Source organism: Staurois parvus, unplaced genomic scaffold, assembly GCF_062004578.1.
Source record: "Staurois parvus isolate SC_StPar_1 unplaced genomic scaffold, SC_StPar_1.0 ptg001151l, whole genome shotgun sequence".
Taxonomy (NCBI): domain Eukaryota; kingdom Metazoa; phylum Chordata; class Amphibia; order Anura; family Ranidae; genus Staurois; species Staurois parvus.
In genome coordinates this window covers 448,240-463,712 of record NW_028318947.1, presented here as the reverse complement: position 1 = coordinate 463,712, position 15,473 = coordinate 448,240, and the positions used below count along the sequence as shown (strand labels likewise).

General features: G+C 41.6%; 1 long non-coding RNA gene across 1 annotated transcript; it reads right to left on the bottom strand.

Annotated features, from left to right (window-relative positions):
• Nucleotides 1-9,395: 9,395 nt before the first annotated feature.
• Nucleotides 9,396-14,625, bottom strand: LOC149439155 (uncharacterized). Its single transcript, XR_016307852.1, has 2 exons — nt 14,381-14,625; nt 9,396-9,578 (listed from the first exon to the last, which is right to left on the bottom strand). It is a non-coding gene; the product is annotated as an uncharacterized LOC149439155 (long non-coding RNA).
• Nucleotides 14,626-15,473: the final 848 nt, after the last annotated feature.

Genomic DNA, 15,473 nt, shown 5'->3' with positions numbered 1-15,473 from the left:
ATATATATATATATATATATATATATATAAAGTGCTGTGTAAATTAACAGTGCTATATACAGTCATGGGCAACAATATTGGCACCCCTGCATTTCTGTCAGATAATTATTATTATTATTATACAGGATTTATATAGCACCAACAGTTTGTGCAGCGCTTTACAAAATGAAGGTAGACATTACAGTTACAATAATTTGGTACAAGAAGAAACAGAGGACCCGGCTCGTTAGAGCTTACAGTCTAGGAGGAAGGGTTGAGTGATACAAAAGGTAATAGCTGTGGGGGGATGAGCTGATGGAGGAAATAAATGGCGGTTTACTAGGTAGAAGCACGATAGGCTTCTTTAAAGAGAGAGGTTTTCAGGGATCGTCTAAATGTGGATAGATTAGGAGACAGCTGGACAGACTGGGGTAGGGAGTTCAATAGGATGGGAGAAGCTCGGGAGAAGTCCTGGAGGTGAGCATGGGAGGAGGTGACAGGGGAACTAGAGAGCAGAAGGTCTTGGAAGGATAAAAGAGAGTGGTTTGATTGATATTCTGAGACCAGGTTGGTGATGTAGCTGGGGGCAGAGTTGTGGATGGCTTTGTAAATTGTTGTTAGTATTTTGAATTTTATTCGTTGGGCGAGTGGAAGCCAATGGAGGGATTGGCAGAGAGGGGTAGCAGACACTGAACGGTTGGTAAGGTGGATGAGCCTGGCAGCAGTATTCATGATGGACTGGAGAGGGGATAGCCTATGCAAAGGTAAGCCAATGAGGAGGGAATTGCAGTAGTCGGCGCAAGAGATGACCAGGGAGTGAATTAGGAGCTTTGTGGTATCATTGGTTAAAAAGGGGCATATTCTGGAGATGTTGTGGAGGTTGTGGCGGCATGGTTTGGACAGGGATTGGACGTGGGCCTGAAAGGATAGTTCAGAATACAGGGTTACACCTAGCACACTGCCATGCAGGGATGGGTTGATAGTGGTGCTATTGATCCTGACTGAGAAATCAGAGGAAGAGGCACATGGGGGAGCAAATATTATGAGCTCAGTTTTGGATAGATTGAGTTTTAAGAAGTGGTGTGAAATCCAGTCTGATATGTCTGTTAGTAAATTGGAGATAAGTGAGGAAACTGATGGGGTGAGCTGAGGAGTAGAGAGATAGATTTGTGTGTCATCAGCATAGAAATGGTATTGGAAGCCAAGGAAGAAGTGTAGATCAAGAGTAGGAGAGGTCCAAGGACAGAACCTTGGGGGACCCCGACAGTAAGAGGAGTAGAAGAGGAGGAAGTAGAGTTGTAAGTGACACTGAAGGTGCAGTGAGAAAGGTAAGAATCGAACCAACGGAGAGTACAGTCACGGAGACCAAGTAAATAGAGTTTTTTGAGGAGGAGGGAGTGGTCAACTGTGTCAAAGGCAGCGGAGAGGTCCAAGAACAAGAGTACAGCATAGTGACCATTGGTTTTAGCGGTTAGTAAGTTGTTTGTGAGTTTTAGGAGAGCAGTTTCTGTGGAGTGTTGTGGGCGAAATCCAGACTGAAGGGGATCGAGAAGGTTATTTTCAATAAGGTGGAAGCTCAGCTGGACAATGTACCACTTTGCCCAGAAAATTGTTGCCAATACAAATGTTTAGGCATTCTCATGTTTATTTATTTTGTTTGTATTGGTATGACACAAAAAAGTGGAGAAACAGAAAGCCAAATCTGACACATGCCACTCAAAACCCCAAAAATGGACTGACAACATGGAACACATAGGAAGGAACATTGGTCACTATTAATACGTGGTACCTTGGGATAGTCCCAACAAAAGCGCTAGTGACCATCCTAGAGATAGGTGGTCATGGAATGACGGTGAGTGTAAATCCATGTGGGGCACCAGTCTGAGCACAGTGGAGCACTTGTCACTTTAGTACGGAGTTCACAATCAAGAATCTAGCACGTTTGCACTTTATTTTCACATATTGGGACTGCACAGAAAAACCAGCTTACAGATGTGTATTGTTTATTATTATGATTATTGATATCAAGTTTATTGTTTACACAATTTGTGCGTGGTCTACATGGTATTCATTTTAATAATGCTACCAAGAGATAAAAGATTAGTTAAAATTACTTAACTCCAGGAATACAGCTAAATATAGAAATGAAATACTAATAAAGGATCTGTTTTACCTGCCAAAGGATTTGTTAACAACATATATAACAATTAGAGAATATAGAATCTCCTGGGAGCTAACAAACATTTTACAACGGGGGCATCATATGGTTTGGCTGCATGGAAGGACATGAACCCACACCGTCTTGTTTGTTTTGTATTTCTTTGTATGCCAGTAATGATGCTCTGTAATATTAGTGATAAAATAAATGGTTAAAATGCAATGATTAGCATAATGCTTGTGTTAGGATATCTGCATTTCCTAAAACTTATTTTGGTACTTTTGTGACTTTATTTGCATCCTAATTTAGAAATAGGCAAAATTGGGAAAGGATTATTTCATGTCAATTAGGCTGAAGTTACACAGCAGAAGCTTAAATGTGTAAATTAGAAAATTTGCTCTGGGAGTTCAATTAATTCCTCCGGCTCACATTTCTTTGCCATGAAAATTGAATTTGAATATTAATGATCATAGTAATTAGACCCTGTCTCTCAAACTGAAATTAGGAAATATGAATAACAGTCTTATGCAATTCCCATAGCTCCCAACTGTCCCTCATCTTGAGGGACTGTCCCTCTTTCCTCCTCATTTATTACTTTTTGATCTAAAGGTAAAGACCTTATTGAATAATGTATTATTTACTTACCAAAGCAACTATACTATGTTAAACCTTTCATCCATCCTCTGAATCCTTACATTCCTTGTTTTGACTAGCTGGTATGAAAGAGAACTAGCGTTATAAAGAACTTGTGGGTTTACCCAATCATTTTCGATGCATTCATTCTTTAGTCTGCTTAACTAGGCCATGTCCTTTGACTACATACCTAGCATTAAAGGTGTTCCCCAAGCCTAAATTGTGCTTGATGACACCATGCATAAACATACCTCCCAACTTTCTGAAAAGATCAAGAGAGACATGTTTAAGCACACAGTATCTAGGCAAAGGACACATCCCTATTACGGCCCTGGTTACATGGACTACAAAGATTAATATGCTGAAAATGATTGGCTAAGGTTTTTTTTTACTTTTATTTTCTCCTTATAATGGCTTTTCAAAATAACAATTGCAGTAATAGACCAGTGTTTCTCAATCTTTTTTCAGTCAAGGCACCCTTTAAAATTATGGACAATTTCAAGGCACCCTTGGATAGGGAAATAAGGATTATGGGATGCCCAGTTAGCATGAATCAATAAAAAGGGGACACTTCCTTGTTATGTACAAGTGCAAATCCTGGACTGTTCTTTTCTTGAAAGCCATCAGTCGGTGCGGATCAGTAGCAAGACCCCTTTATGGGTGAGAAGCTAGCAGCCCCTCAAAAATCAGTTTTACTTCTCATAGCTACATGCAGAGATATCTTCTCTCCCCCTGCAGAGCTGCTCCCAGCCTGCAAACACTGCCAGCCTTCCTGGCTTCTGAGAAGATCTCCCAGGACAAGAATAAAGAATTGAGCCCAATGCTGTCTTTACCTTAGAAAGCTTTCTACGTGTGGCAGTCTTTCCCCTTGTAGATCCCAGAGAGTGCTGCTGTACTCACTCTGTCCTCTTTGCTCCCTGCTGCTCCAGATCTCGATCTTATTCATGCCTCACTGCTGAATGTATCCTCCTGAGCCAGTCTGAGTCTAGCCTGGAGGCTGGTCCTCCCTCAGACCTAGGGGACCCTTCCCAGGCACCAACAGTCACCAACTCAGTGGACTGCAGGACACTGGAGCTCCCTCAACTTCCTTCTCCTATCCATTTGACCTCCAACCTGGAGGCAGAACCCTCCTTCTCTGGGGTCCCCACCCAGGCTACACAGCAGCACACCTCAGCACATCTTCCACCCGACTCCTCTGTCAACCTGACATTCATGAGCCAGTCCACCACTCTACCAGGGTCTCAAAACCTGGGATTGGCTGGACTCACATGAACATTCAGATCAGGTCTCCACACCTTCCTGCTTACCGACTTCTGGTAGGTTCTATGATCCTCCAGAGTCAGGAGGAGGCGATAGAGCCACAACCTGTTAACCCGACCTCAATCACAGACTCACACAACTACCATGAGTCATACACAATGATTTTACCTACAATACACTACAATATTCTAGTAGCAAAGTAGAGGGTGCTAAATAGAGATATACACATCAGACTGAAAAGATGGACAAGAGACAGTGGTATTTGGTCTCAAAAGATGGACGGTTCCTCCAAATGAGGGGCAATTTAGAGCTATGCACCAGATATGCTGCAGAGGGCATATAAACCCCAATTCCTTAACTGACCCTTTTTAGTTTTGAACAGAATTGTGAATGGTTAGAACTTTTGACAGGTTTTGTTGCTACTGGTATAATTTCCTGTACAGTAAATGGGGGATAGGGTGCAAACTTCCAGATGCCCTCACTGGTTATTTGTTAAACACTCACATAATGCCCCTAGACAAGAGGGAACATCTGTCAGACGTGTATATGTGACTGTCCCACAGAGAACTATACCTAGTAATGGCAAGGGCACTAATTCATATTTGTAAGTAGGCTGTCCATTGAAGATCTGCTTGGGAATTTCTAGGTATTGTATTTGTGGTGGAAAAGTATAATCAACTGTCAATCTCACTGTCATTTATGATTAAAGGAGGCTGTTAGTAACTGTTAGTACAAGCCACACCTGTCTACCTGAGTGAAACAGTTCTAACACTGATATTTGGTCCAAAAGACAAGGGGAACCCATCGCTCCAGAATAAGAAAAGCCATATGAGGAAGGTTGTTTGTCTGGATGGAACCTTTCCTGCCATTGCTGATATAGTCTGTGATGCTCTGTAAAGGAACTATGATAAGAGTACCAAGAGGGTCATTACTAATTGATCATTTATTAAATGGTGAATGCTGGTGGGCTAAATCATCTACTGGTCTTAAAAGTCTTGGCAGAATGTCATAATGTACAAGCAATGTTGAACAAGTGATCCCTGTCAGAGCTATACACATTTCAGGGCCAGTTTGTTTTTGGTACATCAAATAGAGCAATCCCAGTCAGTCATGGACATACAAATCCCATGCAAACAGGAATCTGGTGATAACTAATTTGCAAATCATAGTATGGAAAAGCTGCAGAGCCAGTAGACCACCAATTAATGACCATGCTCACTCACCTCTTTTTATGTACGAAGAATGACAATAGTAAGAACTATATCATATGGGCAAAGTCCTGGACACCGATCCATCACACCATCAAACACCTATAGTATATGAGCTTGTTGAACATCCCATTCTAAAATCATTGAGATTAATATAGAGATGTCCCCCATCCTCAAGGCTATAACAGCTTCCACTCTTCTGAGAATGCTTAACATTTCAGAGAGAATCTGCTAATAAAAACCATTGGTGAAGTCAGGTACTGATCTTGGATGAGAAGTCCTGGCTCACAACTCTGAGGTCAGAACTCTGTTCTGGTCACCTGAGTTCCTCCACACCAAACTCATCAAACCATGTCTGTAGGGATTTGGATTGGTGCACCTGAACTCAAAACTTTAGAGGGGTACCTTAGAGAGGTACCTACATACTTTTGATCCAAGAGTGTATTACGTTAAAGTATATGTCAAGCCCCAAAAATTTGCTTTAGTTTTGCATAGAGTGGGAAAGGATTAGCATTCAGGTTTTTACTACAGTCCCGGGTTCCATTACAGATATTTCCCCCTACTTCTTATCCTGCTGGCAACATTTTACCAGATATGAAGTGAGGGAAAATCTGCAGAAGGGACACAAACAGAAATAAAAATCAGACAGGTGTTGTACCTACTACTCTGTTAAAACAAAAAAAAATTCATGCTGTTAGGCTCAGTTCACACTACTGTGATGCAATTTTGATGCGATTGGCAGTGCAAATATTTAGTGCAACTTTGATGCCATTATGGATGCAGTTTGCATATTCTGTGGGGCCAAATCGCACTGTAATCGCAACAAAAGTAGCACAGGAACCTTTTCCAAAATTGCACTGCATGGAGGTGCATTGATGTGAACAGGTTTCATTGAAAATAATAGGATTTCCCTTGTCATGCAATTCTGTGCAACTCAAGTCACATCAGAAATTGCACTAGTGTGAACCAGGCTTTACTGTTGCTGTACCACACTTCCTGTCTGATACAATGTTGTCAGTAGGACAAGAAGCGAGAGGAAAGTCTCTAACAGATCCCTGGATAACAGTAAAAACTGATAGGAGTTCTAACCTTTTCCCAGTCTATTCAAAACTAAAAAAAAAAAGTCTTTAGCTTTACATATACTTTAAACCAGGTGTCCAACCTGTGGCCCATAAGCTGCATGTGGCTCAAGACAACTATGCTTGGGGCCCAATATCAAATAGTAAACATTCTTATAAATGTTGATAATATATGCTACAGGGATGCAGATCGCAGCATCAAGTAAAAATTTTATTTTAATGTTACATTTGCACAGACATAAATTCACCATTCTGTTCAGATAATACGCTTTGATTTTACTTATTAGAAAAATAAGGAAAAAACTTTCCCACACCAAACTGATGTCAAGTGTCTCTTCTCTACTTATATTTGACTTTTATGGTAAATTAGATTACACTGAGACAAATGTCCCTCTGAGAAGACTCTTAGCAGAACAAAGCAGCCACTTTTCTTATGGAGTGTGAAAACATCAAAATCTAGGCTAAAAGGAACTACAGTGAGGGTTTCAAATGTTAGTCATAAAGCTGTTTATTCACCTACAGGCTGGACCTTTCCTTCTCAATAGCAGGACAGGGGAAAGATTGATTTGCAACAGACATGGCCATCCATGACAATCACCATATCTGACAGATATGACCAGTTTGAATGTGTGCTAAGTGATCATATTGGACAGGACATACCAGGAACAGTCATCGTAACTCAGATATACATGCTACTGCACCTATATTCCTCTAAAGGGGTGACAGGTCCTCTTCACAGGCATGTGATATTTAGGGGTTTGAGGTGACTTCACGGGCTCTGGTTGGTACTTGGACATCTTGAAGTAGAGCCAGCAAAATGAAAATGCTGGTAATTCGACATCTGAAGGAATCTGGCAGAGTGGCATCTCAGACACTGTACGATGGCATTGGCTGTAAAGTTAGGTACTCTTTACATGATTGGGGGTGGGCCATTGCCAGTTGGTCCCTTTACAGATTTTCTGGATTATGGCAAAATAACCCCTCTCCCACCTCTGAAAAGCAAAGTAAGGGATGTCATTCCTGATGCTACACACATGGATTGTGCTGCTTGAATTATGACACACTTTTTGAACTGTAGTAATGTTGAAGTGCTTGGGAAGAGAATCCTCTTGATCTGGTGTCTTGGTTTTCACAATAGGAAGAAAACAAACTCTCTTGCGCTCTATGACCCAACCTGGGGTAGGTAGATGGAGCCAGGACTTGGACGTTTCTACCACCAGTGCATATGGGGTTGTGCAGCTCCAAACAAGGGTGGGGAAGCCCGACCAATACTGTGAAGCGAAAACAAACAAAAAGCGCACCAACCTTGCACATTACCTCAGTAAGCCAAAAATGTATTAATTACAGAATAATACTCACAAACACTGAATTATATCATGCATGTAAGTCCTCAAAGGGACTAAGGATAAAAGCAGCCTGTGCGAGTCCCATCAGAGGAGTGGACACTCAGGGAACACTGACGCGTTTCGAAGGGCGAACCTTCTTCATCAGAGCTTGACTGAACAATGAGTGATCACTTCTATATATACTCTAGAACTAAAATTGAAATTGGGTCCACCCTGTTGGGATGGGCTATCTCCAACTGGGAGGAGGGACTAAGGTGTCAACAATATGTCTCAGTAAAACATGCTGATAATAGAAAAGACATACTAGTACATTTCCAAGCTTGATTTATCATTTTATCAAGCTTGGAAATGTACTAATATGTCTTTTCTATCATCAGCATGTTTTACTGAGACATGTTGTTGACACCTTAGTCCCTCCTTCCAATTGGAGATAGCCCACCCCAACATGGTGGACCCAATTTCAATTTCAGTTTTAGTTCTAGAGTATATATAGGAGTGATCACTCATTGTTCAGTCAAGCTCCGATGAAGAAGGTTCGCCCTTCGAAATGCATCAGCTGTTCCCTGAGTGTCCACTCCTCTGATGGGACTCGCGCAGGCTGCTTTTATCCTTAGTCCCTTTGAGGATTTACACGCATGATATACTTCAGCGTTTGTGAGTATTATTCTGTAATTAATACATTTTTGGCTTACTGAGGTAATGCGCAAGGTTGGTGCGCTTTTTGTTTGGTTTCTCTTCACAGTCTTGGTTTTCACCACCAGGGCCCATCATATGACAGTTGCAAGGATTTCAACTTGGAAAATGCTATTCAAAAATTCATATGTATAGCGGCTTATGTCCCTCTTGTGGGGATTTTCCTCAGTTCCAGTTCTATCAGAAGCCTCTCAACTAGGCAGGAAGTTAGGAGAAATCTCTCAAATTGAGCATAGTCTGCAACAACTAACAGAAGTTTTAACACTTCCACACTATCCATAACTACAAAAAAGTATTTGGCAGGAGTTGGGCTTTAACACCCTAACCTTGACCCAGCCTAACTGCTAACCTAATCCCTAACACTGCCAATAACCCTTTCAGCAACCTACTTATTGTATCCAGGCCAAGAGGTGTCAGTGGAAAATGATAAAAGACCTGCACCAAAAAGTGCTAGTAGCCCTAATCCTAAATTAATTTTTCAAACATTATAAATATCACATAAACACAGCACTGACCAATGCATGTGCCAAAAATGTATTGATGCACTGACCAATGCATGTGCCAAAAATGTATTGATGCACTGACCAATGCATGTGCCAAAAATGTATTGATGCACTGACCAATGCATGTGCCAAAAATGTATTGATGCACTGACCAGTAGATGTGCCAAAAATGTATTGATGCACTGACCAATGCATGTGCCAAAAATGTACTGATGCACTGACCAATGCATGTGCCAAAAATGTATTGATGCACTGACCAATGCATGTGCCAAAAATGTACTGATGCACTGACCAATGCATGTGCCAAAAATGTATTGATGCACTGACCAATGCATGTGCCAAAAATGTATTGATGCACTGACCAGTAGATGTGCCAAAAATGTATTGGTGCACAATGTTTGCCAGCAATGAACTTAATGAATGAACTTAAACAACCACATTGCTTTTCAAAGACAGAGCCACTTGTTTGTGCTTTTAGTGCTCCTGGCAGTTTTTTGTTTATAAGTTTTTTCTAATAAAGTATTCTAATAATAAAATCCAGCAAAAAAACATTTTTTTATTTATAAGTAGAGTCTGCTGAGTGGAGTCCCCTCTTGGCTTCTGATGTGTCTTGGGACACTTAGTAGGGAGATATCGTTACTATAGTTCCTGGATCTGCTCCCAGCCATCTTGAAGTTCTAGCTGTTTCCACTTATAATGGCCATGGCTGGTGTTCAAACCTGGAAATAAGAATGCATAGAATAACAACAGGATAGAAATCAATTTATAAGAAACCTTCCAATGTTCAAGAGAAAAAAAAGGATACAAGCCAACTAATAAATCATCGTCCAAGTCCCTATAAATAATACAGTAGGACTGTCAATAAAATGGTCAATGGTCTCAGCTATGCAGCCCTCTCCAAACTGGGAAATTTTCAAACAATACTATAAAATGAAATGGGAGCGCAACAGCCTTGTGCAAATTTTCAATACAAACTTTATATTATAATAATTATATAATAAATACTTTTTATACTTTCAAAGGTGTTTAAAAACAGAGCATATCAAATATCACATCTATCCAAGTAGAGGTACTCTTAATCAATACACCAGATCCAAATGAACAACTATAGGAACACCCTGTTGCTGCCTTAGTTGTTCATGGTGATGACATGTTTTGAGGAAAAGACTTTCTTCTTTGGAGCTCTGAAGAAAAATCTACATTATATGATGTGTGTGATGTAGTCTAGAGTTTCTCATGTGTAGCGCTAACCCCTTGAGAGCTGCTGGGTTTGGGTCCCCCTTTATCCTGCACAGCCAGGCAACACACATTTTCCAACTTCCATTGAGAGTCAGTAACCAGTCCATGGGCTTGTTTCTGTTGTTTTATTTAGGGGTAAAAAACTTGAATAGGGTCTAGGGGTATATGAGATGTCCAACTTGACTTGAAACCAATACTCTGAGGACATACTTCCTAAATTCTATACAAAAACATAGGATCCTGGACTTTCTATTCCCTCCGGAGTGGCATAAATCTCTTGACGGATCAGTAACACAGTCTCTGTGAGGGCCATTTGGTTCCCTCTAAGTAAACCTCTTCAGATCCCAGCTAGGAATTGCCCATCCACCTGGCTGTCTTTGAAGAGATTCTTAGAGCAAGAGATTCTAGAACAGACTTGAAGCCCTGTCCCAGGGTGAACTGGCTGGGTATACCACCTAGCAGCCATTTCTCCTCTAGGCCCTGGGGGTGTAGAGGTACTCACGCTGTACTTGTGTCCTATAGCTTTGGATAAACTGCTTTCAGGCTTTTTGTTGGGCTGGTTTACTTCCAGGATAACAGGCTGTCCTTCCTCAGTGGACTGCAGGGCAGTGAATCTCCCTCAACTTCCTTCTCCCATCCTTCTGACCTCCAACCTGGAGGCAGAACCCCCCTGCTCTGGGGTCCCTCACCAGGCTACACAGCAGCACACCTCAGCCCTCCATCTTCCACCCAACTCCCCTGCTGGCCAGGCTCTATTATATTTATGGGCCTCTCTGCCACACTGCCAGGCCTGCTGCCTGGGATTGGTCAGACTCCTATGAATATGAATATGAAATCAGAACCTTCTGGCCTCCACCGACTAGCATTTAAAAACATCTCTAAGCTTCCAGAACCAAGGGGAGGTACCAGAGGACTGACCTGTAGAACCCTCCAGCCTGACCTCACACTGTATCCACTGACTCACACCTAGGCTTCTAAGAAGCCTCTAACTATGTACACAAGAGAGCGCTACACATGTATCTAGTCTGAGCCTTTGTAGCAATCCCTTTTCCTAAGCTACATCTTTTTTTACATAGGAAGCATATCAATAAGACCTAGGGACTACATACAGTGAGGAACAGAAGTATTTGAACACCCTGCGATTTTGCAAGTTCTCCCACTTAGAAATCATGGAGGGGTCTGAAATTCACATTATAGGTGCATTCCCACTCCGAGAGACAGAATTTAAAAAAACAATTCAGGAAATCACATTGTATGATTTTTAAAGAATTTGTCTTGCACTGCTGAACATAAGTATTTGAACACCTAAGAAACAGCAAGAATTCTGGCTCTCAAATACCTGTTACTGTGCCTTTAAAAAGCCCACCTCTACTCCACTCATTAATCTAACTTAGTAGCACTTGTCTGAGCTCTTTAAAGACACCCGCCTACCCCACAGTCAGTCAGACGCCAACTACTACCACGGGCAAGATCAAAGAGCTGTCAAAAGACACCAGAGACAAAATTGTGGACCTCCACAAGGCTGGAAAGGGCTATGAGGCAATTGCAAAGCAGCTTGGTGAAAATAGATTAACTGTTGGAGCAATTGTTAGAAAATGGAACAGTCTAAAGACGACTGTCAGTCTCCCTCGGACTGGGGCTCCATGCAAGATCTCACCTCGTGGGGTATCACTGATAAGAAAGGTGAGGAATCAGCCCAGAACTACAAGGGAGGAGCTGGTCAATGACATGAAGAGAGCTGGGACCACAGTTTTAAAGGTCACTGTCGGTAGAACACTACGCCGTCATGGTTTCAAATCATGCATTGCACAGAAGGTTCCCCTCCTCAAGTCATCACATGTCCAGGCCCGTCTGAAGTTTGACAATGACCATCTGGATGATCCAGAGGAGGCATGGGAGAAAGTCATGTGGTCAGATGAGACCAAAGTAGAACTTTTTTGTCTAAACTTCACTCGTCGTGTTTGGAGGAAAAAGAAGGATGAGTTGCATCCCAAGAACACCATCCCTACTATGAGGCATGGGGGTGGTAACATCATGCTTTGGGGGTGCTTTTCTGCGAAGGGGACAGGACGACTGCACTGTATTAAGGAGAGGATGAATTTATTGTAAGATTTTGAGCAACAACCTCCTTCCCTCAGTCAGAGCATTGAAGATGGGTCGTGGCTGGGTCTTCCAACATGACAACGACCCGAAGCACACAGCCAGGATAACCAAGGAGTGGCTCCGTAAGAAGCATATCAAGGTTCTGGAGTGGCCTAGCCAGTCTCCAGACCTATATCCAATAGAAAATCTGTGGAGGGAGCTGAAACTCCATGTTGCTCAGCAACAGCCCCGAAACCTGACAGATCTAGAGGAGATCTGTGTGGAAGAGTCGGCCAAAATCCCCGTTGCAGTGTGTGCAAACCTGGTCAAGAACTACAGGAAACGTTTGACCTCTGTAATAAAGGCTTCTGTACCAAATATTAACACTGATTTTCTCAGGTGTGAGAAATACTTATGTTCAGCAGTGCAAGACAAATAAATTCTTTAAAATCATACAATGTGATTTCCTGAATTTTTTTTTTAATTCTGTCTCTCAGAGTGGGAATGCACCTACAATGTGAATTTCAGACCCCTCCATGATTTCTAAGTGGGAGAACTTGCAAAATCGCAGGGTGTTCAAATACTTCTGTTCCTCACTGTATTAGAAGACAATGGTACAGTATTTTCACTATTTTTATGAGTGATGATTCTTATAGCATGGGCCAGAGGTCACTTTACTGATCTCTGACTTTATTCAGCTGCCTTCACTTAAAGTGGTTGTGAACCTCTAAAATAAAAAAATTAACAAAGAATCTTTTTCTATAGTATGTATTTGCTTTGATCCAAGGCACCTTGTGTGGTTTCTATTGGTTCTCTCATTCTTCTATCTGCATGAGTCACTTCAGATAGTTTAAGCAAGTGGTCTCCAAACTGAAGCCCAGGGGCCGGATGCAGCCCTTTGCTTGCTTTTACCCCACCATTGGGGTATTATTCTCCCCAATGTCAGCAACCACGGGCATAGTTTCTACCACTAACATCAATGGCACTATTCCTCCCACTAACACCAGTGATGCAGCACTATTCCTCCCCCTGACACCAATGATGGGGCACTATTCCTCCCACTGACACTAGTGATGGGGCACTTTCCTCTCTGTGATACCAAATATGGGGCATTGTTTGCTCTCACTGACACGAGGACTTTTTCTACTCCTGCTGGCCACAGTCCAGCACCCGAAGCATGAAGGACAGTAAACGTCCTTTGTTTATAAAGTTTGGTAACCCCTGGTCTAACCCAACATCAAGCAATCATGCGAAAGGCCCAGCTCCCCTTCCAGCACACAGAACATTATTGACAGCCTCAGCTGTGCATGTTTCCCTATGAGACTATGTAGAAGGGGTGTGTCCATTCCCTCCACTCAGGGCTCTGATTACACTCAGCTCCCTGCTCTATGATGTGCAGTGTGTGACATCAGATCTCTGTCCAATGCCTTCTGGAGCTGAACAAATTTGTGTAAAAAGTGCACTTTAGGAGGCTGCAGAGGAGATGGGGCTGCAGATAAACATGTACAACCTATGTAGGAGGATTTGATTAATCCTGTGCATCACCTGCAGTCAGTCACTTCAGTGGGTATATGTAAGGGTTTACAACCACTTTAAACAATCTGCGAGGAACATAACACAGCTTCAACGTACGCAACTTACACAACATCCATTCCACCATATATAAAGAGTAATTTATATTTTGGATTCCACCAGGCATGAGAATGATTGTGGCCGTGCAGTTCATGGTTCTCTGCCTTCCATTGGTCTCAACTGTCATTTTGGTTGCAGCCACTTAAACCGACTGCTGGATGGTGAACGCAGATGACAGCTTAAAGATGAGTCAATGAATACTGTTAATGATTGACATTCCTGAAAATGCGTTACTCAGTGTGATTAGGTATCAGCATGTTAAACTTCCTATACTGTATCTCCTGGGTTCTCAGCTCCTGCATCCCTCCACAGTTACTATAAGAAGGTCTTATTCTCATCTCGATTTATCATTTACTTTACAGTGGAAGCCAGAGCTGTAACTTAAGTGAGGAGATGGAATACCTCCATCTTCCCACTGTTGTTCAATTAAATATATTATTTATACAATCAACTGTTTGGAGTTTTATAAACCCACATGAAAGCTGAGCAACACTGATTGAATGGAATATGTTATCTTCTAAAAGCTGGAATCCAGGCCAACAGCAAATTGAAAAGTTAAAATACGTACTGTACAAAGGAAAGGTTTTCACTGCCAAAGAATGTGCATTTCTGTTTATCCAGTCATACAATTCACATAGACCTGCCGGACAGCCAAGCCACAATGTTGATCTAACTGTTTACTGCAAGCCACCGATTGGATAGTAAAGGACTGATAAGTTCATCTCTCTGCACTCTTCTCCATATTGATCTGAGCAATTGCTATATTTTCTTCTGCGCCTGCAGCCCTGACGAAAACACTATTTTTCTTCCGCAAAAAACCTGGAACGGAAAAAAAACTGATGTCAACGGATGTAAACGGACCAAAAAGGGATGTAAACAGATGAAAATGGATGTAAATGGATGAAAAATGGATCTAAACAGATGAAAAATGGATGTAAACAGATGAAAAACGGATGAAAAAACAGATGAAAAAACGGATGATAAAACATGAAATTTGAAAAAACGTGACTGAACTGAATAAAAAAAACAGACAGCCCGTGTGAAAGGACCGTTAGTGTTTGTAGGAGAAAAAAGCTAGAAAAAAAGCTGGTAGGAGCAATTTAGTAGAATTTAGGAGCGTTCAGTGTTTTTTTCTGCCAAAAAAAGCTCCCAAAAACTCTACAAAAACAATTATTTTCTGCTACTAGCTTTAAAATAGTGTGCATGGACACATAGGATAACACTATTAGCTTCTAGAAGCAGAAGAAAAAATGCTAATAACAGCTTCTAGGAGCTTAAAAAAACGCTAGTGTGCATGTAGCCTTAAAATGTAATAGTAGTGTCTCAGATTACGCACACAGCTGAATGGTCAGAAGAGCGACTATTCTCTTAGCAGGCACAGCACCCTCTAGATCAGTGGTTCTCAACCTGTGGAACCTCAGGACCCACATTTGTCCTTGGTCATTAAGTTGTGACCCAAAAATAATTTAATTTCCGAAACATTATAATTTATTCCACAAAACAACTTGCACAGTATTCTACAATGTATATGCACTGTTTGAACAGTAAACAAATGGCTTGCTTCCCAAATGGATAGTGCAGTAATCACAGAGCTAGTGAAAGTGAAAATGCTGTTGAGGTAAAAACCCAATAAAATAAATGGTAATTGAAACATATGAAAT